Raw genomic sequence first — 15,376 nt, forward strand, 5'->3', positions numbered from 1 at the left:
CCTTCATCGATAGGTCGTTTTGGATTGGTACAAGATTGGATTGTCAATGTCAAGCAAAGGCATTCTGCAACGCTGGTTTCTCGACAACGTAATCACGCAGCGTAATGTTTCCTGGCCTTACTCATGAAACTAAGATCATCAATCTCTTTCAGTTGAATCAGTTCTTCCATTGTATCGACTGATATCATAACATTTCCGAAAGAAATAAAATCCTCAATATCGAATATACAACAATATATGAATAGCATCTCGACTTTCATGATTAGATTATGTTAGGTTATTTCTATCAGATTACTCTGTAATAACAAGTCGTTTTAGTCAATGCTCCACAATTCGTGATAACCCAACTAACGAAATACTTTATCAACCTAGGCCATTGTTCAACTATCCTAGCCGATTGCTAAGAAGTCAACCATTGCGTAGACGTGTTTAACACTTCTATACTCGCGCATAGGTCTGTGAGACCGAGAAATAAATGATTCGTTCATTTCTCAGAAAATATCAACTACTACTACTACGACTTTGCGATTCTCTCTAGCTTCGTTATTCGTCGTTCGTCATCGTTTAGCGTATCGTATGTGTTGGTACCAAGGAGACGTGTATCACTTTTTACCACTTTCGGTCTGAGACACCGACGCGAGTATAGGAGTAACTTTTTCCTATTTTAGAATATTGTTCGATGAAATGTATAAAATGATGTTAGTGAATATTTGTTGAATACAATGCATAGGATCATTACCGGACTATTCCTTTTTTTGATTTTAGTTCTTTCTAACACCGGATTGAACGGATTAACATTATAGTACGTTGTTTTACTCATACGTGCGAAAGAAAAATACAAATGTTTGACTTTCGTATAGTTATTCATTAAATACAATGGTCATACATATACACACTTGTGAAAAAAATGCACTTGTGGAAGAATTGTAAACTGTAAACTAAAAACTAATCGGTAGCTTATGGTTATTTTTTACGGTTACAGTTTCGGGATTTTTTTTATAATGTATGGGCTGAACAATATCGACAAGAAAACAAGTCGCAGGAAGTTCCTAGAAATCTTTTTATATCATCTTTTGACGTAGGACTACGTCTAACCGGAAGATATAGGGGGTGAAATGGAAATCTAGGCACTGAACAAGTAGGAAAAAATGCAAGATTTGGAACGCTTATAACTCGAGCATTTCTCAATAGATCGCAAAGGTTTTTGCATCAATCGATAGGAAATATATCTACGCATCTATAATAACGAATAACATTTAATTTTTCTTGAGATAAATAATTGAATAATTGTGAAATATCAAGCATTGTTAAAATGCACTATGTGCCCATTTTTGATTGGTCCGTTTTGTGCTCCTCAAATCGTACCGACCAAAACGGGCAACCAGAGCAGCAGCGAAATAGAATGAAGCACGATTGGAAAAGAAAAAGAAAAAAATGAACGAAACATTGGTCGCAGTCTCACACATGCGTAATTCTCGAGCCAGCCAGTCAGCTTAAAAATCCCCGCTCCGCTGCCGTAACGATCATTCTCATTCCAACCGTACACCACATCAGTTCGCATCACAACACATCAACAAACCAACCCAAGCAGCCATGTCTGGACATGGCAAAGGAGGAAAAGTGAAGGGAAAGGCAAAATCCCGCTCGAATCGCGTTGGTCTGGAGTTCCCCGCAAGGGTAGCTAGGCCGAGCGCGTTAGTACCAGTGCACAAGTCCACCTAGTCGGCGTTATATAGTTTCGGCCGCCGAAGTGATCGAGTTAGCTGGCAAAGCTGCTCGCGACGATAAGAAAACCCGCATTCGGTTCGGTGGACATCAAGACAACAGGCAGTTGCAGCGAGTGGCGAGTGGCGTTCGAAATGGTTTTTTTCAAAACCACGAGTACTAAGTTTTCTAAATTGGAACCATTCCATAAAACAAGGCGCTTTCCAGGGCCATTAAACCTTCCAAAAAAGAGTTTAGGAAATAAAGTTCAATGTTTTCTAAAACATTATCCAAAATAATAATAAAACACAAATTGATTTTTTCATAATTTGTTTGCCAGGATCTGATGAGTATGTGAATTTGGCAGTTGTTTTGAGCTTATTGATAGTTGGGGACTTTCCTGATTATTCAATTTTCACCAATTCTTAAATTGTTTCCAGATTGAAAGTACAGTAATTTACAATTAGTTCGACATTTAGCTAATTGGACGGACATGTAATGCGACTTATTTAGTTGGACATTTTTGTAAACATAGAGATCCAAATTATGACCCAACATTGAAAGTCGACACTGTACCACTGTCATCGTAAATGTTCAATTACAGGTTAAAATCGCCTCCAATGCGACACTGAGTGGCGCTTCGGCACGTCGCATTGAATGTAGTCTACTGTACAACATGTCACAAAGCTGGATGGGAAGAAATTTTACAACTGTGAAAGCTGTGGCGAGTGGCAGCAAATCGCTAAACAGAAAGGTTTAGCCGAACAAGATGAGGATATCGAGTGATAACAAAACAATAAACTCTTTAGATTGAAGATAATTTTGTGATCCTGAAAAGGACCATTTTTAGCCTGCATGTGAATCCAACGAGCGAACAAATCGTAATGAATGTATTTTTTTTGCCATCGCTCCCTTTTAACGCTCTTTCGTTCGTCTCGTTGGACTCGCCCCCCTGGCTGAGTCTGCCGATTTGTCTCTATCCTGTGAGTGTGTACCGCTAGAGTATAAAACACGCGGACTCCAAAAAAATATCTTATTTTCTTTCAAACCGTAAACCCGTGTGGTTGTACGGCATCGGCATAGTGGACGTAACAAAGGAGGCCAAGTTAAGGGAAAGGTAAAGTCTCACTCGAACCGTGCAGGTCTCCAGTTCCCTGTTGGTCGCATTCACTGATTGCTCCGCAAGGGTAACTAGGCCGAACGGATTGGTGCCGGAGCACCAGTATACCTAACAGCGATTATAGAGTTTCGGCCGTCGGAGTGCTCGAGTTGGCTTGTAAAGCTGCTCACGACAATCAGAAAACCCGCATCAAGAACAGAGCAGCTTCGGTTCGGCGCTCATCAAGGCAACAATTAGTTTCAGTGAGTGGCAAAGTGTTTCTCCGACACGTCGCATTAAATGTAATTTACTGAACAACATGTCACAAGCTGGATGGGAAGAAATTTTACAACTGTGAAAGCTGTGGCGAGTGGCAGCAAATCGCTAAACAGAAAGGTTTAGCCGAACAAGATGAGGATATCGAGTGATAACAAAACAATAAACTCTTTAGATTGAAGATAATTTTGTGATCCTGAAAAGGACCATTTTTAGCCTGCATGTGAATCCAACGAGCGAACAAATCGTAATGAATGTATTTTTTTTGCCATCGCTCCCTTTTAACGCTCTTTCGTTCGTCTCGTTGGACTCGCCCCCCTGGCTGAGTCTGCCGATTTGTCTCTATCCTGTGAGTGTGTACCGCTAGAGTATAAAACACGCGGACTCCAAAAAAATATCTTATTTTCTTTCAAACCGTAAACCCGTGTGGTTGTACGGCATCGGCATAGTGGACGTAACAAAGGAGGACAAGTTAAGGGAAAGGCAAAGTCTCACTCGAACCGTGCAGGTCTCCAGTTCCCTGTTGGTCGCATTCACTGATTGCTCCGCAAGGGTAACTAGGCCGAACGGATTGGTGCCAGAGCACCAGTATACCTAACAGCGATTATAGAGTTTCGGCCGTCGGAGTGCTCGAGTTGGCTTGCAAAGCTGCTCACGACAATCAGAAAACCCGCATCAAGAACAGAGCAGCTTCGGTTCGGCGCTCATCGAGGCAACAATTAGTTTCAGTGAGTGGCAAAGTGTTTCTCCGGCACGTCGCATTAAATGTAATTTACTGAACAATATGTCACAAGCTGGATGGGAAGAAATTTTCCAACTGTGAAAGCTGTGGCGAGTGGCAAACGCAATAGCTAAACAGGAAGGTTTAACCGAACAAGATGGGAATATCGAGTGATAACAAAAACACAACACCAAAGGTTCTTTTCAGAACCATCAACATATTCATAAAGAGTAAACAGTAAACTAATCCATTTTTCAGGTAGATAGGTAGGTATTCACGTAGGAGAAGAAAATTAAACAATATATTTAAAATATATATTTAACAAAAGCTGTCCCCTTTGTATAGTCCTACGTCACTCCGGTTATGTCCCCGACATTACCCACCCGTATTTTTTTTGTGCCCCATAAAAAAAACCGGCATTAATTCTTAGATTACCAAGAACACAGAGACAAAGAATATTGGAAATATGACAAGAACAAATAAAAAATTGAAATTCCAGAAGCTTTATCATCTGGTAACTATTTAGAACAGAGGTTCCCAAACTGTTTGAGTGCGCGACCCACCAAGACATTAACACGTTAAGCCCCGCGTCGGTCACTAGGCTGCTGACACTGAATTTTTCATCTTTTTCGCGCCGATCTCACCGGACCGACAGTAGACTTTCCTTTCGAAGAGTGTCGGCATTGGGAACGACAACAACAAAGTTACAAAATGAAATGATAGAAAAGTCCCCCATCGATTCGCTGGAACCGACACGAGCCTGACGAAAAGTTCATTGTCGGTCCCCTATTTCGGTCGGGGCTTAACGTGTTTACCGTACTTTTCGCGAATTTTAGATCTATTTTTGATTTTTTTTGTGCCCCATAAAAAAAACCGGCATTAATTCTTAGATTACCAAGAACACAGAGACAAAGAATATTGGAAATATGACAAGAACAAATAAAAAATTGAAATTCCAGAAGCTTTATCATCTGGTAACTATTTAGAACAGAGGTTCCCAAACTGTTTGAGTGCGCGACCCACCAAGACATTAACACGTTAAGCCCCGCGTCGGTCACTAGGCTGCTGACACTGAATTTTTCATCTTTTTCGCGCCGATCTCACCGGACCGACAGTAGACTTTCCTTTCGAAGAGTGTCGGCATTGGGAACGACAACAACAAAGTTACAAAATGAAATGATAGAAAAGTCCCCCATCGATTCGCTGGAACCGACACGAGCCTGACGAAAAGTTCATTGTCGGTCCCCTATTTCGGTCGGGGCTTAACGTGTTTACCGTACTTTTCGCGAATTTTAGATCTATTTTTGATTTTTTTTTAACCTTAATTGGAAATAGGTATGATTTAAAAATGAAATTTTACATGATTTTATTCATCAGCAGTCAATAAACACTATGAAATATGGGAACACATTTTTATTTAAATGAAATTGGATTTCAATATTTTTGTTTGTTCGGATAAAATAAGATTAAAAGACAAAATGTTTGAAAGGAATGATCATCTTTTATTCAGAAAACATGCTACTTGTTAACAATTCGGTGTGACGGATGACTCTGTTTACGATTATCGCCGATGGTCTGGTTTATGTTGATATTCATTTTCGTCAATTTCAACCGAAACGATGGAGCCAAGCGAAGTTTAATCCTGTATTTCGTTTTAATGGCAACCATTTCAGAAAATCCAGTCTCACATAGGTAGGATGTTTGTGAAAGGCAGAAGGAATTTCACTGCTTCTTTGAATAAGTGTGGGTATACGTGTTCCACACTTATCCAAAATTACAGCGCATTCCGCCGACCGAACCTAAGCTTCAGAAAACTGTCTTTTGACAAATCGATCAGCTCTTCATATCAGCTTTCGTAGATATATGGGAAACAGCCGCTTTTTGGTTGAAAGGGTCGACAATCCAGATGAACTTGGCTGTTTTCTTCATTTCTGCATCAAAATATTCGACGAAGTTTTCCTTCAGCATTTTCAGGTGATCAAAAATGCCAGTGATGATTAGAAGTGATGGTTTGAGATTCTTTTCCACAATCAGCGTTTCGAACGAATCAAAGCAATCATAATTCTTGTTTTTCAGATTCAGCGGGACCACAAATCCAGTTTTATCATAAAACCTCTGATTTTGTCATGGACATCAAATATATAAATCAATGTTGAGCCTTGAAGATAGGTGTTCAGATGGTTTAACTTCTGAAAGATGTCAGAAAGATATGCCAATTTGAGTGAAAAATTCTGATCTCGCAGAAGAACCGAAAAATTCTCTTTCCCCTCCCAAAAGCGTTGCCAACTCTTCTCGTAGTGCCACAACTCTTGTTAGAATTCTGCCCCTCGATAGCCCTCGTACTTCCGTATGCAACAACAGTGAAGTGAAGTGGAGGCGATCTGGCGTGGTGGTAACATCCATACCTCTCACGCAGAGATCACGAGCTCAATTCTCACTCCCGACATTCTTCCGAAAATGGAATTAAAAGTGACGAACCAGCCGAAATGTGTTGAAAGTCACTATAATATAGAAAAAAAAACAAAAAAAAACAGTGGAGTGAAGCTGCCTCCCATGTCTTCACATAGCTTTTCGAACAAGCGTGATTGAAGAGGTTTGGTCTTCACAAAGTTAACAATTTTTACTGTTGTTGCCAACACGTTTTTAAAATCATCGCAAAGAGTTTTGACCACCAATACCTCCCGGTGCAAGCTACAGTGAGTCCAAGAAGCGTTCTCGTCACAACTCCACTGTGCCTCCCACACATTGCGCTTGCGCCGTCAGTACAGACTCCAACGCACTTTTCCCATTCCAACCCCTTGGCCTTCACAAAAGAATCCAATTTTTCAAATATTCCCTCACTTGTTCCGCTCACAAAACAACAGATCTTCGTGCACATCACCATTCCAGAAATTTCGAATAAAAACAATCAATTGCGACAGCCCCTCCACATCAGTTGACTCGTCCAGTTGAAATGAGAAGTATGTACTTGCCTTTATCCTGGCTACCCACTTGTTCTCGATCCAGTCCGACATCTCATCAATTCTTCTTGACACTGTGTTGTTTGAAAGTGGAATGGCTTCGATCTCCTGCGCGTATTTTTGGCCGAACATGATTGATACAGTTTCTTTGATTGCAGGGAGAACCAAATTTTCACCGATCGTATGTGCTTTTCCGGACTGCGCAATTCTCAAACTCAGATGATAAGACGCAACCATAGCTTTGTCAGTAACTTTTGTAAAGGCTTGCATATTATTTCTGGATTTTTTCAGTTCCTTAATATTTGCAGCAAAAAAATTAATTAGGTTTGTCTTTCAATTCAGGGTGTTTTGTATGCAGATGACGAGTTAATTTGTTAGGGCGCAAGCTTTCATTGGACAAGATTTCAAGACAAATCACACATTGCGGCCGAGGTAACTCACTCTCATCATACATCTTGAAACCGTACTGCACATAATCAGGATCGAATTTCCGTGTTTTCGTTTTTTTACTACTGCTCGGCTTGTCATCATCATCTTCAAGTTTTCTCCGCGTTCCACCTCCTGTTGTCGTGGCGATATTACTTTTCTTTTCAGTAAGTAAGAAATATGTTTGCCTTGAGCATGCAGTTATGGTATGTTCTGATTATCACACCAATGAAACAATCGATTAATACGTTTTTATGTTATTTTCTAGCTCTTTATACTTTCATGAATTATCATTTGCTTACTTTTAATTAATAACAGGAAAAAATATCGAATTTCGTTATTTGTGTTGGAGTATCAAAAGTTACTCTGTTTTGAGGAGGTTGAATTAGATGACTATTAAAACTAAATAAAGACCTCTTTTCCCTCTTCTTCAGATGAATGCCATTAAAGCCTGAAAAATACACAATAGCAACATTACAGAGAAGTTCAACTTTCGGTCTGTGACACCGTGCGCAAGTACACGTCTTAAGACTTTGCACGCTAGTACAGGAGGGTTAATGAAATGTTTGGTAGGTAATCCAAGTTCTATTAGTAATATTGGGTTTTTGTGTGAAATGTACCCGTGACAACGAGCGTAAACTTGAAATTGTATGATCGATATTACGCAAAATATCGATCACAACAGTCACCGAGAAAATAATGATTTAAAAAATTAAATAAAACATATAATAATATAAAAACTTCTCTTTTTGACGTAGGATTACGTCTTTCGGGAACATATTGGGGAACAAATTAAAAATAGAAAATCGAGCACATCGTGAAAATTGTCCAATTTCAAACGCTTATTGCTCAGTCATTTCATGATGGATTTATGAAATGTTTGCGTCAATCGATTGCGGCACTCAGTAACAATTTTTTATATTGAAGAAAATAATATATGTCATGAAAATAACTATCAAACAATTGAAAAATCTCAACCCCTATCCTAACGTAAATAACCACTTCTGATTGGTCGAAATTGACGACACATGAGGCGGGTCCCTAACAGAGACATCAAAACCAAGCTGTCTGGGGGAAATCGACATTGCAAATATATGAAATTCGGGAGCATTTTTATATTGCAAGTAGGGTGAGTGATACGATTAATTCTAGCAAATAAAATTTAAATTTGGAACTTTAATGTTGGTTGCTTCGTGAAACTGTATTTGAATGAATCCTGTATTTAAAAAAAATTAGTATAAGTGTAAGTGTAAAATTGCATAAGGTAGCAGTTGTGTTAAAAATGACTTGATATATGAAACGATTTATTTCAATTTTCATAAATAAAAACCAAGGTGTGTTCCCGCTCGAGAACGGGTCGTTTGGTTTAAGCTGACTGTTTTGTTGTGTTCATTTTCACCAAAGAAAAGTTTATACGACGAAAAAAAATTGGAAAAGTGAAGAAATATTAGAAAAAGTGATTGCTCTACATATAGTATTAAGTGTTGTTAGTCCAATTAAAATTTGCATTGGGTTGAATAAACACCCAGAAAGTAAAAATTATAGAAGAAAATTACCTTTTCCATTTCAAATATGTTTTCTCTATATTAAAGTAACATGTTTTTACTGATGAGAAAAATTGATAATTATGTTCGGTATTGGTAATTATCTTGTATTACATTAGTGAGTTTTTTTCTTTATTTCACCCATACATAACATCTCGTCTAGGATCACAGAGGGTTTTCATCATATCTAGTTCCACTTCGGTATCTTTTATCTGATACGCACTATCCAAGGATTGTTTACTATTCTTCTGTCATCATCACTCGGTAAACACTGGTGAAGTGAACAAACAATACCCAACAACCAAACAAAACGGCCTTTTTCAAGAGGTCACCAAATCATTATGTTTAGCGATGTAATTCTTCAAACATATCCAAAATCAACAGATAGCCTAACGGAATCCTACGTGAACTATGCGGTCGTGTCTCGGACACAACCCTCCTGTGACTTTTTGTCTGGAAAACAAGGAAATTGTGATACTGTATCACTTTTGAGTACCACTTTCAATCAATTCATTATACTTCTTTTTTGGATATTTTCAATGACGTTTGGAGAAAGTTCCACTGCTCCGATTGGAGCCATTCGATCTGTCTTAGCCTATTTTTGGGGAATATGGCGGATGATTCAAGACAAATACGTTATTTCGAGCATAAAATTGACGCATGATCGGTAACTGCTGACTTGGCACATTATAGTGTAGAATACTATATTCGGGTCGAATTCGGCGGTATTCTGGCCATCGAATGCTTCAAAACTCTGAAATAAAATTCTCCAGTAACTGTTAGGCCAGATAAAGAAAAAAAGAATTGGTGTACAATGTCCGTATGATGATGAATGGCCGTTTCGAGACTTACCTATGCAAAAAGTGCATCCCTTGCCATTAATAAGCTTACCCAATGCTTCTGGTGCCGTAAAAAACCCCATATTTATCATTACAGCTCCTCACTTGGTGACCTTTCCTTACTTCCACGCTTCCACGCGCTTGTAGACCACCATCATCATTGCTCATCTGCACGGTCGTGATAGTCGGTCTTATCGAACTATAGTATTGTGATAAGCGCGAAACCATTATTAGTTATCGATGCGCGCAAAATGTCATCCTTGGTGTGCGATTACATATTGATATTGCATTGCGATAATGCGTTGTTGGACTCGGTTATCAATGCACCACAGGTGCACGCTGCTGTTTTCTATGTTCCTGTTGTTTTTCCCCATTCTCTTAATAGCACTAAAAACTATCTATCTTATCGCGATGATGTGTGACCGCCAAACAGTATGGGGAAAGTTCTGACGACGACTGATTGCTACAGGCTTTTTGCGGCCAAGCCTAAAATGCGAGATTAAATAATGATTGAACTTGGTTTCTGCTGCTGTTTAAGAAGAAAATGCATTTGAACGTATTGTAGGTTATGATTAATGTTCACAATATGTTTTTCTACGATAGCGTCCAGCTATCATCGTGTCATCGGGACATCGTGTTTTCTTCCAAGTAAATTGTTTCTGGTCCGCAAATTTAGACGCAAAAAATTAAACGATCAAACGAAACAACTAACATTGATCTTTGTTCACGTACAATCACTATCAGCCCCGAAATTGAGAAAACACAGTGTTTTATATGCTAATTTGCTCTCCGGAATATGTTCCCATAATTATGAAATGGTCTAAGCCATATATTTCCTGTTCCGAGATATTTAATGAATTGCATTTACACTGATTAAATACTATTTTTACATTATGTAATTTCTTTTATTTAGTGTTTTTTTTGGTCTTGTAACCTGAGACGGTCGGGTTTGAATGAATGGGGGAGTTACCAGCAAACGGCTTAAGCGCCACTCCCGATGGAGACCGTTCACCACTGTTTTGTGCCCAGCAGATACTCTACCAAAGGGCAGTTTTTTTTCTTTGAACCCCCAAACAAGAAAAGAATCAAGTCCGGAAACGAAACTAATTGCTGTGGTAATTGTTGCTCGCAACAATCGACCTCAGATCGATAAAGTAGACTAAATGCGTTAACATCACTAGCAGTAACTCAAAGAATCCACGTTGTCCCTTCACACTTTGGAAACCAGAACCAATCAAAAATCATCAAAGAAAAACCAACGGGGAAAGCAAAGTTTGCTCATCGGATTCCCGTCACAAAACCAGTTTCAAAACTCTAAAACTATTGAAAGAACAGCAACAACAACAAAAAATAAATTTAACGTTTAAATTCCAAAAAGCAATCATGTATTAAATGGTATTTAGTGAAATTAAATATTTACAATTTTTTTCATTTACAAGAATTATTCAGGCCACTCCTTTATGATTGTGTCACGTTTACCCGAAACCCACTCACCCGAATGACAGTTACCCGAAAGACATTCACCCGAATTCCACTCGCCCGAATGTAACAAATACCCGAAAGCGACAGCTACCCGAATGTAACATCTACCCGAATTGACATTTACCGAATGTGACATTTACCCGAATGCAACAATTACCCGAATGTAACATTTACCCGAATGCGACAGTTACCCTAATGTAACAATTATCCGAATGTAACATCTACCCGAAAGCGACACTTACCCAAACGAAGGATATATTCAAATAATACACAAATTTTACTGTATTTGTATATTTAATTCTGATCAGTGTTATATAAAGATCATATTTGTCTCATACTTTCATTTCCATTCAAAAAGTATTTTTCGTGGGAAGTACAATTCGAGAAATACTGGCACTGAATAAAATCCTTTTCAAAATAATGAAAAGTGAAAGAATGCAGTTTTATAAGTATTATTAAGTCCATCCATTCTTATGGATGACGCAGCCCGTTTATGTTTACGTGATGCACCAGATAAACGTATGGCGTCCGACGCTCGCTAACGCTCGGTCGGACCTGACTAAAGGATCGTCTCCTATGTTTCAAACAAACCGGGCAATCGGTGGAACACAGGTTTGCTTGCGAGAGGCTCGGATTGCGTCACCTCGGCGGCTTGGTGCCGCCTCGATTCGTTATCCTCGTTAAATGGGGACTTCGCCCCCATTACATTGATCTCAAAATAAATTTCATCACGAAATAATAAACTTGTGATAAAAAATGCGCTGCGGCGGCAAATACGTAAGTACCATTTTTTCTTATCTATTCTTTTCACATTTTCACTAAAAATTTTTATGTTAAAGTTACCTGTTTAATTTTCGGAATATTTCATAACCTCATTTCTGAATGATCTCTTGGTCTTAAAGAGCAATACGGAAAGGAAAGAAGACAGCATGTCAATTGTGCCTACACTATTTTCTAAAATTGACACAGCGAAGTCTTCAACATCTTTTTCGAATTTCCTCATTACAATTTCTCAGTTTACTTCGTAACTTCCTAACAGCAGATTCGACAAAACTCATAAGGGGCTGTCCACATACCACGTGGACAACTTTAGGGAGGGTAGGGGGTAAGAAAATGTCCACTCTTGTCCACGGAGAGGGGAGAGGGGGTATAGACTGAGTCCACGTGGACAGGAAGAATTTTCTCTCCGTATTTATCAATAAACGGATTGAGAAGCCTGAGAGTGCTGCCCAGGCAAACGTTCATATATTTTCTCTCATATCATGGATCTTCTTCAGTGAAATCTGTATTATAAAAATATCTCACGTAAATTGTGAATGACCAACTATTTCCTATGATCGAACTTTTATAGTTACGGGGTATGCATAGCCCTCATAGCCAAAACTATAAAAATTAAACGATTCCATAATGGTTGAGATTCCATGATATGCGTAAATGATTTTTATCAATTATAATTTTCTATACGTTTTGTTATATCTCGAGAACAATATATGATAATAACGTCTGTATAGTTTTTCATAAAGAATTGCGTGTAAAATCATTTTTCCAAAGTATTTTCATTCCATTAATTTCTAGGAATAAATATTTACATTTGCAGGAGATTGTCTATGCATCACTAGTCGTTGAGCCAGTGTTCTGATAAATTATAGAATATTTCAGGAGGTGATAGAGGATCATATTTGATGAAAAAATCCTACGCATGTAGTCAATTCTCAACTAGGACATTGTTGAATTTATGTTAAGTCTAATTTTATGTCTTGAACTGACTCTAATTTAGAAAGTACGCTCCTTAGAATAATTATACTGTTCATTTGAAAGATAAGAAAATTTTGCATAGAATGCAATTGTAAAATTAATAGAACCCAGGATCAACTTTTAAATGTAAGGAACCAACTCAATTTTTGTGTTTTTAATTAATTTTACAAAAATGCATGATAAACTGGATTGTTTCTATCAGCCAAATTGAAGCTCTCCAACCACTCTACAGTTCCTTCCTTGACACCACACTATTATCCTTCTTGTTATCTTCCACTAATTTAAATGTGTTCACAACATAATTTTTATGCAAGTTTTCCTCAAATGAAAGCATCGTGCGCACTTTTTGACTTTTCAGTTCAGTCATTTTAAGGCAAAAAACCGGTCTCAAGGAAAAGTTCAATAATTCTTTCGTAGTTAAGATTTGATCATCAGCGTGGAAGATTTTTTATGATCCCCTATCTCTTCAAATTTTTCGGATCAGCTACCTAATAACCTATATATAATAATATTATTTTAAACAGATATAATAGTTTTCGATATTTTATTCAATTTATGAGAAAGTTTTCTCAATAGTTTGAACATTTATTAAAAAAAATAATAGAAGGTTAATGAATTTCTCAAAAAAAAATGTTTCAATCGGGCAACAGGCTTCAGGGCCATTTTTGGAAAAAATGAACGAAATTTCAATAAAATAGGGAGGATCGGGGCAGCGGAGGATTAATTTGGCGTTGAATTGCTCTCTGGTAAACTGTGACGTTTTAATAAGGATTTAAGTGGAGGAAAACTAAAGAGCAATACAAATAACTTATCGTGCAAGATTAGTAAAAAATTATTGAGTCGTGAGTTTTTTGATTTTTTTTCCCCACGAGCATTTTGGAAGCTATCTAGACACGCAATGCAGGATGGTCAATAAGCAGTTGAAAAATAAAAAAATATATATAGATATTGAAAATATTTTTAATAAGGTATTAGTACCCTTTGAAACTATTGCGGAAAAGGTTTCTATTGCGCTGATGACTAAAAGTGAATTGATTGTGTGAATGAACCGACATTTCCTGTGGCGAAATGTCGAAAATGTTTTGAGTGATCTTTGAAACGCTATAACTCTGTTATAAAATAATGCATTCATCAAAGCATCAACTGGACCATGTATTAAATATTTCCAAGATTGCGATAAGTAGATTTGACCATCGATTTGCTGTGCGTTCATTATTTCATGAAAAAAATATTCTTAATTCGAAATCAAGGGATAATTTTTCATTCGATAGAGAATACCTCTGTAGTAAATAGTTCTACTGAAACTCTCTATGAATAAAATGGACGCGAAATAATCATGTTGATTGGATTGCTTTTAAGCATATATTCTCAAAATCTAGAGAAACTTTGAAAACAAACTATAAACGCGTTATCTTTTCTTGCAAAGTATTTTATCTACAACACATATACACATCACACACTAGAAATTTGTAGCTTGAAAATGCTGTATTTTTTATCTTAATGTCATCATTTATATCGAAGATTCAGGCGTTCCGAAATCTCTGAAAAATTTCGACCTTTTACTCCTCATCCTTTGTCAAGTGAGGATCTATAGATATCAGTACATGCTTCCTACTTTATCTTTTCTTTTTTTTGAAATTCTTTTTAAATGATAGAAAAAGAGTATATGTATATAAAATCGTTCTGTTCGTTTTTGTGCGCTTCAAAAACTCGAGCTCTGATGGAGCTCATATTATAACACAAGATACGAGCCACTTCAAAAATTGTTGTTGCTACTGCCAACGCCTCAAGAAGCTTCAAGATTTCCAGATGAAATAAGCACACTTCTGAAATAAATCTGTGTAGGTAAATTAACTTTCTAGTATTGAATATGTATTCTATGTGACAGTAACACAATTCTTTGCATGTGTTCAAAAATCGTGAGCTTAAATTGTATCTGATTTTAAATCTATTTAATTTTATTCGATTGGCTTTGCTCAAGATCAATCCTTGGAATTTTGTAATTTATTTTCGGATGCGGATTGTTCAACTGGATATTGTGCGTTTCCGTGTTGACAAACCAGATGGCAGATTGCCTTTAAGATAATAGAAAAACAAAGTATTACAAGTATTTTAATTAGAGACGAATGAACTGCAAAGTTTAAAGCCTTTCAAAAACAATGAACAAAAAACATACAAGTATTTCAAAATTAAACTCATATGGAATATTTGCTTTGTTTTACTACTCATTTTTCTGTCATTAAAAACCAATGAGCCACGGCAAACGTGGCAGGGTTCAGCAAGTAAAATTTGAAACAAAATTAACTTAAATGGAATTAAAATTTAATTCATGCGCAATTCAGTTATTTCCCGAATTATTCTAATAAAATCAAGAAAAATGTCCACGTGGACAACAGGGGGAGGGGTATGAAAATGTCCACGCTTGTCCACGGAGGGGGAGAGGGGAGTTTAAAATTGTGCTTTTTCTGTCCACGTGGTATGTGGACAGCCCCTAAACTGATTTGTCGGAATTTTTCCTTCTTCATTCGGGTAAATATCCCATTCGGGGTAATGTCGTATTCGGGTAAACG

Source organism: Toxorhynchites rutilus, chromosome 2 (assembly GCF_029784135.1).
Source record: "Toxorhynchites rutilus septentrionalis strain SRP chromosome 2, ASM2978413v1, whole genome shotgun sequence".
Taxonomy (NCBI): Eukaryota; Metazoa; Arthropoda; class Insecta; order Diptera; family Culicidae; genus Toxorhynchites; species Toxorhynchites rutilus.